This window comes from Scyliorhinus canicula, chromosome 7, assembly GCF_902713615.1.
Source record: "Scyliorhinus canicula chromosome 7, sScyCan1.1, whole genome shotgun sequence".
Taxonomy (NCBI): Eukaryota; Metazoa; Chordata; class Chondrichthyes; order Carcharhiniformes; family Scyliorhinidae; genus Scyliorhinus; species Scyliorhinus canicula.
In genome coordinates this window covers 192,444,334-192,466,302 of record NC_052152.1, presented here as the reverse complement: position 1 = coordinate 192,466,302, position 21,969 = coordinate 192,444,334, and positions in this window count along the sequence as shown.

The window sequence follows — 21,969 nt, the reverse complement described above, 5'->3', positions numbered from 1 at the left end:
CATGATTTCAGTTCAATTCCCACTCTAGTTGGTAATTGCTGCCTCCTGCTTTCAGGCAGCAGTCTGTCCTCTTTCAATCACTTTGCAATTCACTCTCAATGTTAGGAGTGGAATCAATGGGGTTAAAATACAGTGCTGCATCGTTCCAAGAAAATCAGTGCTTGCTGTGTTAAAAGGGCGTGTCAACAAAGCTGTTCCTTAAATCTGCAAAATCGCAGTCAGAAGGGGGGGTGGTGGTGGGGTTGAGGGGTGGTGTGAGGAGAGGCTGGGATAGCTTACAGCTTTCTGCTATTGTGAAAAACAGGTGGTAGGGAACCTGCAGCCAAGTCAAAATGGACCCCGGTGACTTTCCTTGGCCAAGGTAACACTCACGTTGGAAGAGAATCTCTTGCTTTCCGTGATTCCAATTTAAAACCGACAGCCCAGAGCAGTCTCAGTATTTATTTCATGAAACTGGATTCCCCCCCCCCCCCCCCCCCCCCCCCTCCCCACCCCACATTGTTTTAATCCTCACTTATCAAGATGTGAAGGAAGCACGAGAGTTAATAGAAATATGGAACAAAATTATTCATTGCCACAAAAAAAAACATTCTTTTTCGATTGCGATTCAGGGCCAGTAAACCCATTTTGTCAAAACTAAACAAAATTGAGGACAGTAATCGAGAAATAAAGCTGTCTGGGATGAGAGTGAGGAAGTGTTGATCTTCAGAACACGGTGTCAAACTCTGAGAGGAAAAGGCAAGAGGAAAATTAAACGGCAAAGACAAAAATAGTTAACAGATACCACGGAGGATACTGATGACGTTAGGAACACAAATCTGGAAAGGAACAACAAATATAGAACCTACGAACAAAAAGTAAATTCCAATGAATTCAGCCAAAAATGGAAAGAAATGTTGATCCGTTTAACTCCGAGCATCCAAACCCCTTTCCTTCATCCTTAGGTTTTATAGACCTTGGGCGGAATTCTCCGCCAGCAGGATTTTCCATTCCACCGGTAACGCACCCACACCCGCAGGTTTCCCAGCGGCATGGGGTGGCCACAATGGGGAATCCCATTGGCAGGTGGCGGGAATGGAGAATCCCGCTACCGGCGAAGGCGCGCCATCCAGGGAAACACAGCTAGCGGATCGGAGAATCCCACCCCTTAAATCTGATTCCTATTTCGGATCTCTGGAATCTTCATGACATGCATGCCTGATGCAATTACAAATACAGATACAAAAATAAATATAGATATTTGTACAATACTGATATGTGTACTTGTATATTGAGATAGATATTCTTTACATACTTTACATATAACAAGGGCAGATAGAAGTAGCTATAATCTGTATCGCTCAATGACATACTGCATTTATCTTCTGGACTATCAAAGGTGTCCTGGCCAATATTTATCCCTCAATTAACAGTTCAGAAACAGATTATCTGGTTATTACCACATTGCTAGTTGTTGGAACTTGCTGTGCACTAATAAACTGTTGTTTTCCAACATTACATCAGTGACAACCCTTCAACAAAGTACTACATTGCCTGTAAAGTATCTGGTAATGAAAGGTGCTCTATAAATGCAAATCTTTCAAAATGCTTTTGGTAAAATGAATTTTTACGGAATGCGGATTTCACTGGCTAGGCCAGCATTTGTTGCCCATCCCTAGTTGCCCTTGAGATGCTGGTGATGAGCTTCTTTCTTGAACCACTGCAGCCCATGAGGTGTAGGTACACCCACTGCCCTATTAGGGAGGGAGATCCAGGATTTTGATCCAGCGACAGTGAAGGAAAGGCGATATATTTCCAAGTCAGGATGGTGAGTAACTTGGAGAGGAACCTCCAAGCAGTGGTGTTCCCATATATCTGCTGCTCTTGTCCTTCAAGATGGTAGTTGTCGTTGATTTGGAAGGTGCTGCCTAAATAAGTTCCTGCAGTGTATCTAGTAGATGGTACTCACTGGTACTATTGTGCATCGGTGTGGAGGGAGTGAATGTTTGTGGAAGGGGTGCCATTCAAGCAGGTTGCTTTGTCCTGGATGGTGTCAAGCTTCTTGAGTGTTGTTGGAGCTGCACTCATCCAAGCAAGTGGGGAGTATTCTTTCGTGGCCAATATGAGGTGGCTTTGTGCTGCACTTTTTATTAAGGGACAATTTAGCGTGGCCAATCCACCTACCCTGCACAACTTTGGGTTGTGGGGTAGAGACCGACGCAGACACGGGGAGAATGTACAATCGCCACACGGACAGTGACGCGGGTCCTCGGTGCCATGAGGCAGGGCTTTTTAATGCATTTAAACCATTCCTGTTACATCTGGCCTGAAAATGCTTGTTGCTGATCTGAGATGGGGAAAATACTTCCCTCTTCCTCAACTGGAGTGTCCATTTTTATAATCCAATTTTAGAACATTTTACCAAATACGGTTCAAATTAGTGAAAGATTTGTCAGGAGTTTTCCTGTGATGTTCTGCTCATGATTCTTTAGATTTTCATTTAATTTCAATTAAACCACGACTTCTTGGAATATAATTGAAAACCTAATAAAGGCGATCAATCTTTCTTAAAGGCTACTAATATGCAGAGCATCTGACACGCTTCTTCACTGTTCCATGCACTGCACAAGAGTTAATTTTATGCAAATATATGCTTTGAGTCACATCAATGTAGCAGAGAAATGAGAATTCTGTCATGACAGCAAAAGATTGTTATTTCAAAGCTTTCAGGAATATAATAAGCATTGCTACAGACCGCATGCATTTTATCAAACATTTTGTATTAATTAGTCCATTGAAGGAGATGAAATACAAAAGTCCATCATCTGAGAATATTTCATTTGCTATTTTTGGAACAAACTTTACAAAAGGGAGATTCCATGTCAAGTGCAAATGTAATGAGAACTCAATCTGAACCTTTCATCAGTCAATTGTTAACAGCAGCTGCTCAACATGCAGCCCCTTGCACTCTACGGTGTGAAGTGCCTTTAAAGTTTGCCTTTATCTCTTAATTGCATATAATTATTTAATCATTTTCATTTAAAAAAAACTATTGACTTGCATCTGGCTTATGTGCATTGTGATAGAGTAGAATGTGTAATATAAGCAGTGTATTTTTGTTCAGGATAACGCTGTGAATTACAAGCCCAATAAATCACTCTCTTTTATTTGCCATGTAGCATAGATGTTCAAGAGTTTAAAAGAGAGACAGTTACAATCTATTCAGTATCAGATGTGTATATCACCTTTAACACACTATGTACTGTAAGTATTGTGGAGTTGAGGCTATGACGTACAAAAGCCATACAGTACTAGATAAGAACGCATTATACCTTTTTCCCACCTTGCTGTCGACATTATCGATGATTAAGTTGTAGGGTAACAAGAAAAACATTGTAAATTAATCTGAAAAATAAATTTAAATATGTCGCAAGCTCACAAACGCCAGCCAGTATGTATACAACAGGCAGCATGAGTGCCTTCCATCAGAACTGCTGAAGGAGACAAATCTGAAATGCTATTCGTTGCACAGAGCTGACAGGTCCACTGGATGCGTTGGGCCTTTTCTGCGGTATTCTTTATTTATTAAACCGTACGTATTTCCCAGTTCTCACCTGGATCCTAACACCCACGGTAAACTCATGACGCATTGCAACTGGAGTTTTAAGTCCTTTTGTCGCGTTACAATTGCTTTCACAGGAACCCTTGTGTATCTTACTGCCACTGTTTGTACAGCTAAGTACAGATGGGAATGTAACATTCCCTCTCATTTTGCAAAGTTGCTGTTTTTTTTTGTCAAGCTGCTCGTTGGCCGTTGGCTGTATTTTTTTTTTACCAAAAACTGCTGTGCTGGAAAGAATTCCGCCAGCAAGATACGCACACAACTGGGTAGGTCATTCTAACGGACAATTCTAAATTCAAACACTGAGGAGAGCAAAGATTTGAATCCAACATTATTCTTCAGACACATTTCCAAATTTCAGATGTTAAAGTGACCTGTCCTCCTGTGTGCATCCCACAGAATGTTTAATGTCTTGTATCGGATCTTTATTGGACCCTCACAACTACAGTTGTTACGATAAATAATAACCTATATTTCTTGTTCTATTACATAACTGGCTCCCCAGCCTATCAGACTGAATTTTAGATAGAACATAGAACATTACAGCGCAGTATGGGCCCTTCGGCCCTCGTCACGATACTTTGAGATCCTGATTCTTATATTTTTCCTGAATAGCAGTCGGTTATTAATTTTGATTTTTTTTTTTGTTCAATGTTATTAAATCCTGAGCATTAGTGTCCATATGTAGGAATAATTCGAGCTGTACCAAGAGCCCAACTCTTACAGATTATTTAGCTTAATCATGTGAGGGGGTGTTCTTTTTTCAATTGGTACAGAATTCAATACTGTATACAGATATATTTATTTATATATATTTATTTATATATATGACTGCTTTTGCCTTCAGATCGCTGGTTTGGGATGCAAACATGATTTATACAGAATTACACTTTAACTGTTGTAACTAACCATTTAGAGCCATTTCATCTGGAGAATGAAATGGTAAAACTCGATAGCCACATGAATATATGCTTCAATTCAAATTGATTCAGGCAGAAAGTACTTTTCATGTTCAAGATACGGACTAGTGAGCTGGTCACGTTCATAATGTACAATTTTCTGGTACACACCTTTGCTTCTGCTGCTTGATTCTTTGCCACATTTATATTTTCATTCATGTTTGCACAGGTAAAAAACACATTTGGTAAACCATAAGAAATCTCCACTTTCCACATTACAGATGCCTACATCCAGAAACCCATCACCCCCACATTACAGATATCTAAACCCAAAAGCCCCTCACTTCCATGTTACAGATATTGAAATCTGTAAACACATTTGTTCCCGCCAGGTTTATTTAAAATGCCAGGGTTTCCCTTCGTGCCATTCCAAGGAGTGAGTAGAGAACACAGCCATGCCGGCACTGCCGGTCCCACAGCCATTTAGCGGCCCAATAAGTGTTAATTGGCTGGAGACAGGGCCTCGACCCCTCACAATCAGATTGGCCGGCAGCTCTCTAGTCTCTGCAGCCCCAGAAACTGCAGTTGTCAGGACTGGGAGGGCAAGTCACCTTCATCGTCTAAATCGTGGGAGTCCAGGATCAGGTAGGTTTTGGGGTCTCAGGGTGGGGTGGGGTTGTGAGGTCCAGAGGGGGTTGGGAACAGGAGGTTGCAGGTCTTGATGGTGAGGCTGGGGGTAGGATGGAGCGTCTGCTGGGGCCAGACCTCTTGTGGGAGGTGCCCAGTGTTAAAAGGAGGCTACTGATGGAGGATTCCCCCCACCCACGAGAGTTCTTATTTGGGCTTCCTCCCGTCTCTGAACTCCTCCCACCAGCCTGAAAACTGATACCGGTCAGAAAAAGGGCCTTAAGTGGTCAATAATTGGCCACTTGAGTGCTTCAATTGGGACAAAGGTGAACAGGCTAGGCTTGGCCTCACCCACCCCAATATAAAATTGCAGAGAGGCATGACGAGCGGGAGCCTAATGGGTATGGCAACTGGAAAACCTAATCGCCACCCCTCACTATAAACCCGTTGGTGGGGGAAACATATAATTCAGCCCCAATCAGCATTTTGAGGGTGGGGCCGCTCATGCCTTAGCGGCCATTCGAATCTGCCAGGCTCTAGGATTAAAGGAGTCTGGAAGCTGGTTTTCAGGCAGCGTTTCCCGTGTCCTCCCTGCTGGGTTTATGGCAATGTCACTATCGAGGGATTGCCCTTTTGGTGTGGCAGCTGGAAAATGAGTGGGAGCAGATGAATCCATAGGGTCAGCGCTTGGGGCAACTGTGAGGTTCTTGGGTGGGGTCCCATGGGTGCCAGGCTACATGGGTAGATCGGGGGATTCTGACAAGTGGTGTTTTCCTGCCTCATGAGGCCTGAAGACCTTCACACAGGGGAGAGGATGATGGCAACTCCACACTCAGGCAGCACTATGCAACCAGAGGGCATCTGGGCTGGATTCTCCGTGCCCCTACAAAATTGTGTTCAGCGACGGGGTGGAGAATCCATTTTCATGCACATGGCCAGAGCATGTAGACATGGTTAGCTGGCCCTCCTTTACACCTCTCACATTTATCTTCTACCTCTGTGATCAAAGTGATTTTTAATGCTAGCTAGTTATTAAAATTATGTATTTTCTCTAATAGTGCTGAGGTTCACCCTGTGCCCACTAGGTGGCTATTGTTTCTTTGTCTTCCTCACCCTCCCGCTACGTCTAAGTGTATTCCCAGGAGCCGCAGCTGAGATTGAGGCGACCTACTGACTTCCTTGTCCTGTTACCCAAGATGCTCTTGGCGAGCGATTCCAGTGGGGCCTGCAATCTGAGCATCCCGTCCTGTTTTCAGGGCACATGGGTGTTGCAGTGCTACCCTCCTCAGTCTGCGGGGCTGGAGGTGTGTCACTCACAGGGAGGGGTGGGGTGCCAGATGGGCTGGACAGCCCAGAATCTCCGGGGTGGAAGGCCCCAGACTGTGCTTCTGTGATTCTCTTTGTTTCGGGTGTCCGGGGCCTCTGGGCTCCTCCAGGGGATAGAGGGGCAGCTGGAAAGAAATCGAGAAGTCCCGCTGACCTCTAGCGCTGACACTCGTCGATTCCCACTAGTGCCTGCACCTTGGAGCTGATGCCCTCAGCCATGGAGGTCATGAGCCGAACCCCACGGAGCATTCATCCCCCACCATGGAGTCTACTTCCTGTGTCAAGGGCTCTACTAGTGCCTGCCATCCTCGCAGTGAACTGAGGTGGGGTGGTGTTACAAGAAGAAAATAGGTGGTCTTGGTAATGACGCAGATATGTGGTTGGCTGGTCATCGCAATGGGAAATGAATAGAGGGGAGCAACTTCCAACCAGAAACCAGTTCCAAGATAAAACAACCTCTCTCACTCCAATCTTTATTTTGTTACCTGTATTTCACCTGTCCCATGCCGCTGCACCAAGTAGTTTCTGAGTTCACAGTTATCCTTCCGCTGTCAGATGGGTAGGAAGGTATCTATCTCCATGATGTAGGCGGTTCCTCTGTATGATGTTGACTACCAGTACTATGATTCACTGCTGTACAAAACAAGTATCTCAACAACCCAGAACAAAAATAGTAGATCGCCATTTATTATTTTTTTTACTTCCAATGCTCTGATCCAATAGTATTGGGAATGATTGACCCACATCCTTATCCTTAGTTCATAGGAGAACGGATCTAAAATCTAAAAATAAAATTGCTTAAAACTATAGAAATATGCTTATGGATCCATCCAGCATTGAGTTTCTCCTGCTTACCTCGTCTCTTTCCTTTTTCTTTCACCTGAGGAAGGAGCTGCGCTCCGAAAGCTAGTGATTCGAAACAAACCTATTGGACTTTAACCTGGTGTTGTAAGACTTCTTACTGTGCCCACTCCAGTCCAACACTGGCATCTCCTCATCATGAAATAAAGAAATGATGGGATAACAGTTCTATTGGCCCTCCAGCAAGGACCTCTATGTGGCACTGCTAGACTGAGGCTTGCCTGCTAAAGGAGCATGAGAAAATGTGGATTTGTCAGACGCTAAATACCCTGCAAATGGCAGATTGGTGATAGATTGGCTGGGATTCTCCGTCTGCCCAGAGGGCGCCTCTGATATCCCTCACAGTAGTTAACTCCTTCAGGGGAGGTGGTTAAAAAGGGTGGCGCAGGGAGAGGGGGTGAGGGGGGAAATGTTATTGAAGCACCGCAAAGGGGAACATGCCGGATGGAGAAAAGTTGAATTCTATTGCACTTTCTATGAGGTTTCAATTTGAAATGGTTTTGCCCTCGAGCTGAATGCCTGACATGGAATGTATATTGTAAATATCAAGTGAATGATATAGAGGCACCTAGGAGAGGCGGGTACAGTATGGAGACAAGTCAAATTACCTTGCACTTTCTGTAACTTTCAAGTTGAAATATTTTGTAATGTACTTTCATAAATTTTATGAATAAAGTGTATTTTTGGTGGGAGAAAGGGCTGATAGGGAAATTGGTGAAAAATAATATAGAAATGAGCTGCACAGCGTTGCTGCATTTAAGAGAGAGCTGGATAAACACATGAGAAAGTTAAAGGAATAGAAGAGTTAGATGAAGAGGAGTGGGAAGAGGATCCAGTGGACTGGAAATCCCAGCAGAGACCAATTGGGCTGAATGGGCTATTCCTGCACTGTACAGTCCACATATGGGGTTCACAAATCATGATGGGTGTTTGGAAATAAGTAGTGCCTAAAACATCCCCCCCCCCCCCCCCCCCCACCGTCCCATTCATCCTTCTCCAGGAGTTTGCCTCTCTATCCATGCACTTCAGAGACAGCAGGGCAACACAGTGGTTAGCACTGCTGCATCACAGCGCCAGGGACCCGGGTTTGATTCTGGCCTTGGGTGACTGTATGGAGTTTGCACATTCTCACCGTGTCTGCGTGGGTTTCCTCCGGGTGCTCCGGTTTCCTCCCACAATCCAAAGGTGGATTGGCCATGCTACATTGCCCCTTGGTGTCCAAAGATGTGCAGGTTAGGTTGGGGGATTGCGGAGGTAAGGTGCAGTGGTTGGGCAGCGGGGGTGAACCCAGGTAGGGTGCTCTTTGGGAGAGTCAGTGTAGACCTGATGGGCCGAATTGCCTCCTCCAGCACCGTAGGGATCCTATGATTCACTGTGGAGGGAGAACCATGCAAACGTGTGAATTAAATGCCGGCCATTCCTCAATCCCATACCAATTTTCAAATTAAAAACGAAATGAAATGTGATTCATCAGACAGGCTGGGTAATAACCAGCCTGCGCTTCAGTGGCCATGACTATTGTGCCTTTTGCTGGTTTGATTCCACCTACCTGGGCTCAACATCGTTAAAATACCATCGCAGCAAGGCAGGGGGATTCCAGGGCAATAACAATAATAAATGACTAATGAGCACGATTACAGGCGACATAATGTCCCAATAAAATCTAATAAAAATGATCGCAAGCTCGTCTCGGCGAGCACTCCCACCCAGCACCAGGAGCTGAGAAGCAGCAAAGCTCCACTGCGGTGATTAGAGTTCCTCTTTAGTCACATTGCCAACATTACCAGGCTGAATCAATTGTAACTAATTAAATATAATACTGTTATGAGCCACATTTTCATCAATATCAACTTCTTTATTGCACACATTATCGATATCATTGGATTGTGTGACACTCTCAGGAGAGCAGCAGCTAACATGCATCATTTTACTGATGAATGTGGAGTAAATTGGAAGTTTATTCCCTTTGAAAATAGCATTGAATATTATCAGGAATAAGACTAATCATGTGCCTTGTAGCATATGATGAGCAATTAATTTGTACAATATAAGCAGTAATGCTTTTAGATGAATGTGCAAGAACCGGTGTCTAAGCAATTATTACTGACTGTATCTTTTCTCTCCACAAACTGCTTTGGTGCAGTGGAAGCAAGGGCCGAGTGGTTATTTAAACTGCAAACTGAGCAGTTATTGTTATAAACCTTGAAATATAATCTGTTAGCATGTGTGTGACGACCATATTTGCGAATGCTGACACTGGCACCATCACACTTATGGACATTCTCTGGGAGTGATAATCTCATTGAATGTTACATTTGCTCGTGTGTGTGTGTGTGTGTGTGTGTGTGTCTGTGTTGGCAAGGGGGACCTGGACGGGAAAATAAAATGTACTCTCATGCACTTGATTAAACCCAAAGTCACAGGCGCTTACTAAATAGGAATGCACAAGCCTGTTCATAACTCACAATTCATTTCCAGTTGGGAATAAAAAATAGATGACTCTCTTCCCATCTTGACCCTGCCTCACTGGTTTCAGTTAAACTGTTGAACCGCCGGCCTTCTATAAGCGAGACGTGAGCTTCCTTTTCATTTTTTTTAATCTTACTTTCGCCCAACCTCTGCATCTAATTGTATTATTGCCCTGCCATTGCTGTGTGTTTTCAAATTCTTTGTGAGTCTCCTTATCAAGCCATCTCCTGCTAAGTAACCACCCCCCCACCCCCCACCCCCATCCCCCCACCCCACCACCACTCATGTATGGGTTTGTTTAAACATGCAATAAATCTTAAAGTTTACTTTGTCCCCCGCACCCCTGCAACACCCCCCCCCCCCCCCCCCCCCCCCCCCCCGGGCCCCCCTCTGTCTGAACATCCTCAAATTATTGTAGGGAGTGAAGGATAGGAGGTGGCAGTATGTCACAATGCATTTTATAGATTGCCCTCTGTCTAAGTCCCTTGAACAGAAGCTAAGTCGTAAAAAAAAAGTAAGTGGGGTGACAGGCACAAGCAAGACCAGTTAAAAAAAATACCCTTTGTATTACCACTCGGGCAAAAATGCCACCTCTTCCTTATCACTTCCTGTCTCTCTTTATTTTTTGCTTCTATCTTATTGTCTTATCTCTCCCTGCAGTCTAATGTTTATCTCGCAGTGGAGGCAGCGTGTTAAATCAGACATCAATCAAAGCATATTGAATACAATAATAGCAAATGACCTGTGTGGGACAAAATTACTACTTATGTGTGAAGCAAATTGGTATTTTTCCTTACATTTTGGAAGATCAAGACCCAAGTATTGCAAAAATCCACAGCAGATGCCTTTTAAAAAAAAATCGATGTGGAAACATTGTAAATTAAACATCAAAGCAATAATGTAACGCTCGATTTTAAACCTGTCATCAGTCATCGCTTCCGAAACTGGCACCAATGCGATTCAGCATTTAACCCTGTCAGAGCTGCAGAGGAATTTCTGTGGACAGGGGGAAAATGCGAGATTGCCGGAGTCAGTGTTGCAGCCACTCTAGTGTCCTGCCGGTCGCACAAGGGGGGTGAGGAATATTCTTCCTTCTGTCGACTGAAAATGAACAGGAATGTCTCATACATGCCCTCTATCTTACACATTGCAAAGTGAGTGAGGACGTTCCAGATATTCCCGTATTCAGGTTAATGTAGAGAGATGTTCTAGATTATATGAGTGAAAAGTATTTGGGATATTCCCATATTTTTAAAATTACACGACTCCTCCATTCTACGGATTAAAACAGAATAAGACATGTCCCAGACACTCTGAGGCCCTGCGATTTCAGCAATATGCGTAGAATTCTTCAGATCTCCCCTTATTCTGAGGGATACATGTGCATTAAATTTCTAGATATTCCTATTTTCTGCAGATTGTTCATAACATGACTCTCAAGATTATGCACAGAACAAGGACTACTTTTGATATTGCCTAATTTTTCAGAGCAGTTTTGGGCCAGTATATTTCAGACTTTTCTTTACCATCATGATCACATCATGAAAGGAGAATGGTCCAGCCTCTCCTTTCACTCTTACTTACTTTCTAAAATATATAAGAGAAATTAATCTCAGTCTTCCATTGTTCCAGTAATCTTTAACCCATTCTTCCCAACATCTGAACATCATTTAGTCATCTACTATGCCTTTTATGCCTTTCAGCAACAAACAATTTTCATTTATATAGCACCCTTAGCACAGTAAAATGTCCTAAGGTGCGTCACAGGAGTATTAAATCCATGGAATGTACTTAGGACAGTTTAGAACATAGAACATAGAACATAGAACAGTACAGCACAGAACAGGCCCTTCGGCCCTCAATGTTGTGCCGAGCCATGATCACCCTACTCAAACCCACGTATCCACCCTATACCCGTAACCCAACAACCTCCCCCTTAACCCTACTTTTATTAGGACACTACGGGCAATTTAGCATGGCCAATCCACCTAACCCGCACATCTTTGGACTGTGGGAGGAAACCGGAGCACCCGGAGGAAACCCACGCACACAGGGGGAGGACGTGCAGACTCCACACAGACAGTGACCCAGCCAGGAATCGAACCTGGGACCCTGGAGCTGTGAAGCATTTATGCTAACCACCATGCTACCCTGCTGCCCCAGTTTCTTAGAACAATGCATTGTGGAACTGACCACGGAACACACTACTTTAGATCTGGTAATGTGTAATGAGACGGGATTGATTGATGATCTTATAGTAAAGGATCCTCTTAGAAAGAGTGAGCATAACATTATTCAATTGCACATTCAGTTTGAGGATGAAAAACTAGTGTCTTAAATGTAATAAAGGCAATAACAAAAGTATGAAGACAGAGTTGGTTAAAATAGAAGTGGAAAATGGGTTAAAATGTCATAAGGTAGATAAGTATTGCAGACATTTAAGGGGATATTTCATAATTTTCAACAAAGATATATTGCATTGTGAAAGAAAGACTATAGGAGAAGGATAAAAATTTGTGTAAACTCGCAAGAAATATAAAAGCAGAGATTAAGAGCTTTGACAGGTATATAAGGAAGAGAGTAGCTAAAGTAAACATTGGTCTCTAGTAGGATAAAACTATATAATTAATAAATGGGTAATTTCCAGTTTGGCAAACTCTAACTAGCAAACTCCAGCAAGGATCATTGCTGGGCTCTCAACTTTATATGAACTATAATAATGACCTGAAGTACTGAGTGTGTTGTAGCCAAATCTGCTGACTATACAAAGATAGGAAGGAAAGCAAATTGGGAGAAGGATGAATCTGCAAAGGTTCGCAAAAGGATGTAGGTAGGTTAAGTGAGTGGGAACAAATTGTCAAGTGGAGTATAATGGGGGAACATACGAAATTATTTGCTTTGTTAGGAGGATTAGAAAAGCAAAATAATATTTAAATAGACAGACTACAGAATGTTGTGTTTAAGAGAGATTGTACAGGAAGGCCAAAAAGTTACACAGGTACAGGAAGCAATTAGGAAGGCAAATTGAATGTCAGTCTTTATTGGAATGTGAATTGAGTACAGGAATAAGGAAGCCTCATTTCTAATGGGCAGCATGTTAATGAAACCACACCTAGCGTACGGTGTATAGTATGGTCTCCTTATTTAAAGAGTGATATACACACATTGAAGGCTGTGCACAGAAGGTTCAAGAAGGTGATTCCTGGGGTGAAGGGGTTGTGTTATGAGCAGGTTGGGCCTGGGGAGTGGCGTCTGCAGGAGAGGGGGGGGGGGGGGGGGGGGGGGCATTGAAATTTAGATGAATGGGAGATGATGTCATTGGAACATATAAGATACTGAGGGGGATTAACAAGGTGGATGCTAAGAGGATATTTCCCCTCAATGGGAGAATCTAAAACTGGAGGCATAAGGGTTCTCCCATTTAAAACAGAGATGAGGAAGAATTTGTCCTTTAAGAGAGCCGTGATTCTGTGGAATTCGCTACCCCAGAGAGGTGTGGAGGCTGGGTCATGGAATACATTCCGAGGTAAGATAGATAGGTTTTTGAAGTGTTGAGGAGTCACTGGTTATAGGGAACAGAAATGGAGTTGAGGTCAAGATCAGATCAACAATGAGCTTCTTGAATGGATCAAGAATTACGGGTCCTCTTAGAAAAAGGAGAGAGAGCTACTCATGCAGAGGTTTTATATGGGGTTTTCCAGAGCTTTTATCCATGGTGACGTCCTGCTTTGAGTGTCTTTGCCCTTTCACCTTGATTTCTGAAGAGTTAAAAGAAACAACAGATTTGCATACAGTGTGGAGATGTTCCAGACATTTGTATTTTGCAGTGATGAAGAATCCTATTGACAATCTTTATTCTACACTTTGATGCCCACTGTCAGCACCGTACAGAGACTCACCATCATGAATTAAAGCTTGGGAATTTTGAAAGGGTCTAAGGAAGTCACGCCAAAAAAAGACTTTCAATATTTTAATGGGTCCTCACAACAAAAGGTTATTGCCACAAGCGTGTGAATTTTAATATTTTAAAATTCAGAATACTTTATCGCATTCCAAAAGGTTTATAAAGAACAACACTGAAAAGCGATTCACATGTTTTTCTGATGCCAGAGAATTTTTCTTTCTTTCTCTCCCTCTCTCTCTCTCTCTTAAGCTAATAACACTGAACATCCCAAACATGTCACTCTGCGTTGCATAATTCAGCAGGAAAAAAGGATCCTCGTATTACAAACCCCAATCTAATGGAAATTTGTGGTAACTTCAGGGAAGCTGTATGGTTTTTATTCATCAGGCATCATTATTAGATAACATGCATTATGAATACTTTGCAATTTAAAAAAAAAAGAAAGCTGAATAAAAGCAAATTATTTCCTTTATGTGCAATTACATCTTTGAATGTGAAATGGCGAGCTGGTGTAGCAGACACCCGTTACTGTCAAGCAGCGAAAGGGTACAGGTATTAATCAACGATTGAAACGGGTCGGCATGCTGTAACTTTACAAAATATCCTGATTATCATTAATTCACACACTGAATATTTCATATAATAAATATATGGGTAAATAGATGTGTACATTGCATATCTCTGGTGTGATGTAAGTAACATTCATTTTCTTGATTTAAATATACAAGATGTCAAAAGAAAAAGTGCAAAAAGAAAGGGGCCACCTTCTTCTGCCTGCCATGCAATACATAGACAGAACCTGCTGAATATTTGAATAATTTACCAGCGCTCCTTGTTTTTATTTAAATTTGGATGGTCATGCATCCACCATAGCAGCAGCAGTGCACACTGCACAGTGTGTAATGATAATATATTATATTCAGTTCAACAATTTAATTGCAAGGATTTTAACATGAAATAAAACCGAAATAGATACATCCTCATCTCCCTTTACGGCAGCCAGTGTCAAAATGGTAAATGGATTAATCTGTTGCTGAAAACTGCTTAGCTAGTCCACACTGCCCCCCCCCCCCCCCTTCCCGGTTTCATTGCGGATGGGTTCATAAGATGCATCCCAATCGTTGAAATTACTGTCGCAGAAACAATGCTCTTCTTCGTAAACTGTTCACTTGTGGAGCTGTTCGCTTATTGAATCTACTTTGGGATATATGGGAAGGAATTGCCACTTGGGGAAAAAAAACTATTGTGACAGCTTTAAATTGTGTTAATTTGAAGGAATAACGTGATAGGACCCATTCAGCGCCTGTTGTTACCTCAGTGACTGTTCCCTCTCGCCTTGCCTTGTATCCAAGCTGCTGCCATATCCCCTTCTGTAGCCCAGACACCTTATAGAATTGAAATAGATTTTCCTGGAGATCTGGGAAGACAGTTTTTATGTACATGGGCTGTATAAGAGTTCTGATTCTTAAATATTAATGGGTTTGGGGCCAGTATGCACAGATCACATGAAGTCGATTTCAAAATTGTTACTTGTGGCTATGTTCAATAATTTCATTCTGAAACTAAACTATTGCGAGTACATTGCAGCAACAGATCTTCTGTGAACAATTGTCTGTAAACTATCCAGTTACATAGTTGCAGCGTCGTTTTGAAAACACAATCCGACAATGCACTCAGTTTCTTTCTTGCGAAGTTGAACTTCTAACATTCACTGATGTGTTGCATGCAACAGTCCAAATAGCTTCTCAATCCTGTGAAATTTAAAGTGGATTAGCATGGTAATTGGACCAGCAATGCCAAAGAGTTTTGTGTTCGTTGCAGTTGGGCAGGTGCCAACCAGCGCATGCGCGGTGGCCGCCCTCCCCCAGGGCGGCCCCCCCGCTCGGTCCGCCCCCCCCCGGCTCGGTCCGCCCCCCCCCGCTCGGTCCGCTCCCCCCGCCCCCCCCCCCCTCGGGTCCGCCCCCCCTCGGGTCCGCCCCCCCCGTGCCCCCCTCGGGTCCGCCCCCCGCCCCTGCCCCCTCGGCCCCGCCCCCCCCATGGCCCCCCCTCTCGGCCCCGCCCCCCCCTCGGGTCCGCCCCCCCCTCGGCCCCCCCCCTCCCTCGCCCCCCCCCCCCAGGGTAAGGATTAGTGTCAATCCAGAGTGAAGCAGAGGGAGACTCTCTGGAGGACATCAGTGTGGTGTCGCTAGATATCTTGAACGCTTCAACCTTTCTGCAATTAATGAAGCTATTTAGTGTGCAGATGCTGTTTTGCCCTCGCCTTCTGAACATTTAGATTCTGGGATCACGTGTCCATCGGTGTAAGTATGACAGAGTGGAACACGCACCTGTCCTTGCCAATGCTGGAAACCCCAGTGCAAAATCTAGGGATGGAGTCATTTAGAGCATTAGCACCAGCAAGAATGCATCAGCTGCACCCACCCTGACCGGAACTGATCGATCCTTCCAGGGTAAAACAGAGTCCTCTAGATCCGTAGATGGGCAGAATACTTTTTTTTTGTTGTAGTTCTTCAGCCCCCATTGGAAGCCCATAACAAGAGGCGTTAATTAATCCCCTCCAGAACCAATTATTCTAGTGAAGGTTTAGTGCGTTTGTAAGTTATCAGAGAGGCTGATTGCCATTTCTTCATTAACCTGGTTTCCGCTGAAGATTTTCAGGGGTTTAGTGAGAGAAAGCCGGGGGATCCACCCTGACATGCATCCTTAACATGAGCTCATTGGAGGCAGATCCACCCTCCTACTTCCAATGCTGCAAACAGGATTTTAAAGCTGGATTCTCCGCAGCCCCGCGCCGAAATCGGGCCTGGCGCCAGTCCGGCGATTTTCCTGCACCCGAGAATCGGCATGATCGCGGAGTACTCCGCGCGGCTGGGGGGCCATTGACAGAGGCTAGCCCAGCAATCCTTCGCTCCCGACCGGCCAAGTTCCCAACAGCGTGGAAGTGACCCACTATTGCCAGTCGGGATGCTTGCGTGGTAGCTGCGGACTCAGTTCGTGGATGCCCTGGTAGCGGGGGGGGGGGGGGGTTATCGGACACCGATGGTGGACCTTATAGGCGGCCGGGGTTAATATCCGCGCTGTCAGATCCTCGGGCACTCGGACGATCGTGGGGCTCTAATTTCTGTGTCTGTTTCCACGGTCCGAGTCCGCCGTGGCGCTCGGCTTGGTCGCTGGAGGCCGGCGCCATGCGCAGGCGCAGACTCAAAACCGGAAGTGCGGGGGCCCGTATCTGCAGCTAAAGCCGCGTGAATTACTCTGGGTTCCTGCGAGGCTCCTGCAGGTCATTCAATCAGCTCCATTTTTCCCCAGGAATTTCCAGAGTAAAGCTCCAGCCTTTTTATGCCGGCGTGGGGGGACATAGTCCCATTTTGGGAGAATCCAGCTCGTGCTATATAATGTAGCCACATGTTGGCAGAACCACAATATCGCCCATTTTCAGGATTCCCCTCACCCTCCTTCTCCCTGGCTGTAACTGCCCCAGGGATTTGGAGGCCTCAGAATTTAACTTCTGAAAAAGAAACAATGCATTTGGCTGTCAGCTTGCCCCTGGGTAAGTCAGGTCAGGTCAAATTTCACCCAGGCAATATAAACCGAGTACTACCGAGCTAGAACTCAAACTGCAATTACTGATCTGGGAGTGACAGTCACAGAATAAATTTGCCTTTGGCAATAATTTGAGTTGTAATAACCATAATATAGCACACTGTACACCAGCTAGTGAATAAGTTCAGCGAATACCACATTTCAACAGAATTTGCAATGACCCTGGTAGTGCAGAAATTGGTTAAACAGGAATGCTGGTTTAAACCGCAAGTCATTGCACATTTTAATAATAATAATCTTTATAATAAAAATCTTTATTAGAATCGCAAGTAGCTTACATTAACACTGCAATGAAGTTACTGTGAAAAGCCCCAAGCCGCCTCAATCCGGCGCCTTTTCGGGAACACAGAGGGAGAATTCAGAATATCCAATTCACCGAACAGCTGGGGCGCGATTCTCCGCTGCCCACGCCGGTTGGGAAAAAAATAGCGGGAGGGCCTCCCAACATTTTTCACGCCCTCCCACTATTCTCCCCCCCCCCCCCCTCGCCCGACCCACGTCACGAATCACCGTTCGCCGTTTTTTACAGCAAGCGGCAATTCTCCGCAGCCGATGGGCCGAGCGGCCGGGCCTTTACGCCCGTTTTTTCACGGTAGCAAACACAGCTGCTTGCTGCCGTCGTAAAAACGGGCGCTGGATGCCCGTTTGGGGCGGGAGCACCACCGTTGTGCTCGGGAGGGGACGGGCCCGCGATCGGTGCTCACCGATCGTCGGGCCTGCGTCCAAAAGGGACGCACTATTTCCCCTCTGCCGCCCGACAAGATCAGGCCGCCACATCTTGTCGGGCGGCGGTGGAGAAATGCGGAACCGCGCATGCGCGGCTTCCGTCAATGGCGTGATGACGTCACCCGCACATGCGCGGGTTGGAGCCGGCCGCGTGTCATCTTGGCGCGCGGCCTTAACGACGGTCCCGCTCCTAGCCCCGATAGGGGGGGGGGGGAGAATCGGGTCCCGGGAACGGGCGTGAAGGCTGCCGTGAAACACGGCCAGTTTCACGGCAGCCTTTACGACTCTCCGCATTTGCAGAGAATCTCGCCACATGTCTTTCAGGACTTGTGGGTGGAAACCGGAGCACCCGGAGGAAATCCACGGACAAATGGGGAGAACATGCAGACTCCGCACAGACAGTGACCCAATCCAGGAATCAAGCCTGGGACCCTGGCGCTGTGAAGCACCAGTGCTAACCATTGTGTGAACGTGCCACCCTAGGTTGCTACAATTTAAAAAGTGATTTGCTTGCTTGCTACTAAGGTCTTGGGCGAGATTCTCCCACAACTGGCCGGATGGCCAGACGCCGAGGCCAAGTGGCGCGAACCACTCTGGCGTCCGGCCGCCCGGACGTTGCGGAGTCCTCCGTACTTCCGGGGGCTAGGCCGGCGCCGGAGGGACGCGCCAACCAGCAGCGAAGGGCCGCCGTGGGCCGGCGCAAGTTGGTGCATGCGCAGAATCGCCGACGTGTTTCCTGCACATGCGCAGGGGGTTTCTTCTCCACACCGGCGCAGAGGGAAAGAGTGCCCCCACGGTACAGGCCCACCTGCAGATCGGTGGGCCCGATCACGGGCCAGGCCACTGTCGGGGGCCCCCCCGGGGCCGGATCCCCCCCACGCCCCCCTGAGGACTCCGGTAGATGGCCGACAAGCCAGGTCCTGCCGTGTTGGACAATGTCCATTTCACTCCGGCGGGACTGGCCGTAAATAGGGGCCATTCGGCCCATCGGGGTCCGGAGAATTGCCGGGGGAACCGGTGCCAATGGCCCCAAACTGGCGCGGTGTGATCCAGCCCGAAAACCGGCTGCCAGATGAATCGCCCGGGGCCGGCGTCAATCCCGCCCCGCCATGTCCCAAATTATCCACCCCCCGAGATTCGGCGGGGGCGGGAATCACGCCGCACCAGTCGGCGGGCCCCCCGTGCCGGCCGGCGGTCCTCCCCCGGCGTTTCTCCGGCCCACGATGGGCCGAAGTCCCATCGCTGACAGGCCTCGCCCGCCGGCGTGGTTTAAACCACCTCGCATACGGGCAGGATAGGCGGCGTGGGCGGGCTCCAGGGTCCTGGGGGGGGGGGCCGTGGGGTGATCTGATCCCAGGGGGTGCCCCCACGGTGACCTGGCACGCGATTGGGGCCCACCGATGGGCGGGCGGGCCTATGCCGTGGGGGCACTCTTTTTCTTCTGCCCCCGCCATGGCCTTCACCATGGCGGAGGCGGAAGAGACCCCCTCCCCTGCGCATGAGCCAGTATGATGTCAGCAGTCGCTGACGCTCCGGCGCATGCGCGGACTTACGCCGGCCGGCGAAGTCCTTTCGGCCCTGGTTGGTGTGGCGCCAAAGGCCGTTCATACCAGCCGGTGGAGTGGGAACCACTCCGGCGTGGGCCTAGCCCCTCAATGTGAGGGCTTGGCCCCTAAAGATGCAGAGAATTCCGCACCTTTGGGGCGGCCCAACACCGGAGTGGTTCAGCCACTCTGACACGCCGGGATCCCCCGCCCCGCCGGCCCTTATTTTTCCAGGATACGTGGCAGAATAAAGTACGACCAGAGGACAGGAGATTCAGTTGTGCCATTACATTTGCAACTCTGGGTGCATTTCAGTACAGAAGTGGCAGTATAACGTGGAAATCAGGTCCGGAACTGGCTCCTGAGCACACTAAAGCCAATCAGTGTAACCCACCTAACCCACCTTTCCAGGAGGCTGCCTATACTGATTTGTCTGAGCACCAGCGACAGTATAACCCCAGCCCTGGTGCAAAGACACATAATTAAAGGGTCTTAATCATCCATTAGCCTGCTTGAGTAGTCTAAAAATTTGTTTTTCAATGAAATTAAGGTACTAAAATTGAAAAAAAACCACACAATCCTGTTATCTTTCTCTCGATTAAACATAAAACCCGTCTTTCATGGAAGAGACCTTACAAACACTCAAATTCACACGCACAGGTCACAGATCAGTAACGTGACCCTGGCAATTGCTAACAGCTGGTTAAAAGTTGCTAAAATAATGCTGGCATATCAACAGGCACAACACGCAATCATATTTGTGTTACAGATTTCTAATTACTTGATGAATGGTCCAGTTCAGCAATGATTGTGAACTTTGCACTTCAATTCTAACATTCTGAAAGTCCACGTTGTTACATTTCAGAGAATTGTATTTGATATGATTATCGTGGCCACATACTGGCATTTCATAAATTAAAGCACAACACGCAAAAACCGTGAAGCAAACACGTTCTACCAATACATTCAAGCCACAGTATAGGCACTAAATGCAGATAAGCATGTACATATTACAAAAAGTTTACAAATACATCTTACAGGGTAATTGGGGACATAATGAGCAGGGAGGTACAACATAAAAATCTTTTGCAACTCATCATAGACGGAGAAGCATGTTATGGAAACATCACAGAGAAGCAACATGGCAACTGCCATGGAAACGTATTTTAATCACAATGCAGGTGCATTCAAGACACGTTAGAAAATTATATCTCAGGATCGCAAACCCCCGGGGCTGCAAAAGGGGTTCTTAACGAGAGGTCACCTCACCAGGTTGCAAGTTTCTTCACTGGCGATAACAGATCTTGCACTGGACTAAGGGGCGGGGAGAACTATCCCGGTGAGAAAGCTCTGTTCACAAATTGTGACAATTGCCAACTGTTGTAATAAGACAAATGTTGTAACATCACAAATGTGATGATGAGGTTTTAACAACAAGATTTTATAACTTACAATTTATAAAAACAACTTGCTGTAATGAAAAGGTCATAATATCAGAATTTGTTACACAGTTGTTTGAGTAATTATATTTGTACTATTCACACATCCCAAACTGTGTACATTTTACACCAAGGCATTTTCTGGAGATAATAGCATCAAATAACATAACCTGGTGTTCTGTCAATAAGTGGAATATGCATGAAGTGCATTAATAATTAAATTTGATGAAATGTAGAATGTGTGTAAAATGCATCGGAATAAACAGTGTGGCGAGTTATTAACATTGAAATGCAAATAAAATTCATATTCAATATCTGCCTCAACACAGCGGATGGTCAATGCTTTATTTTTTTTGTTCAAATCTCATTTCTTGCATATTCCTTGATCATGTGATGGGCCCAACAGTGAATCTCTGCATTTCAAATACCATTCAATTATTTTTAATCTTTAATAATTTATAAGTCAGTTCACCTTTTGAAATAGTTCCAGCATTCCTCTCACGTGTGAGTATTGGCACCAACTACTTTCAAAGTCGTGTTAAAAAGAAACATTTCCATTCTTATCCTGTACTGTTTCAGGGGCTAAACATCTTGAATATCCCCCACTCCCTCCTCCTTTTCCCTGTAACTGTAGCAGTAGTAGTGCCTTAACAACCAGATCCTTAAGTTAAAAAAAAAATCAAATCTCAGCTCAACTCCTATATATGGGACGCTGCAATTAGATGCGGTCTCAATTCACAATAATTTAAAGCTTAAAAAATATTTTTTTGCAGGCCAGCCAAATGAGGGAACCTCGCTCACCACCTTGTCAATATGGTTGGGCTCTTAATTTCCTCCAGGGTGTCCATATGGTAGCAGATGAAGAAGGCAGGCACTTAAAGGGAGAGAGAAAAGGTTGCACGTTATGCCACTCTGAGTAGAGGCTCTTGAAGGGTTGTTAACACAGCAACATTGCAGAGCCGTGACAGCA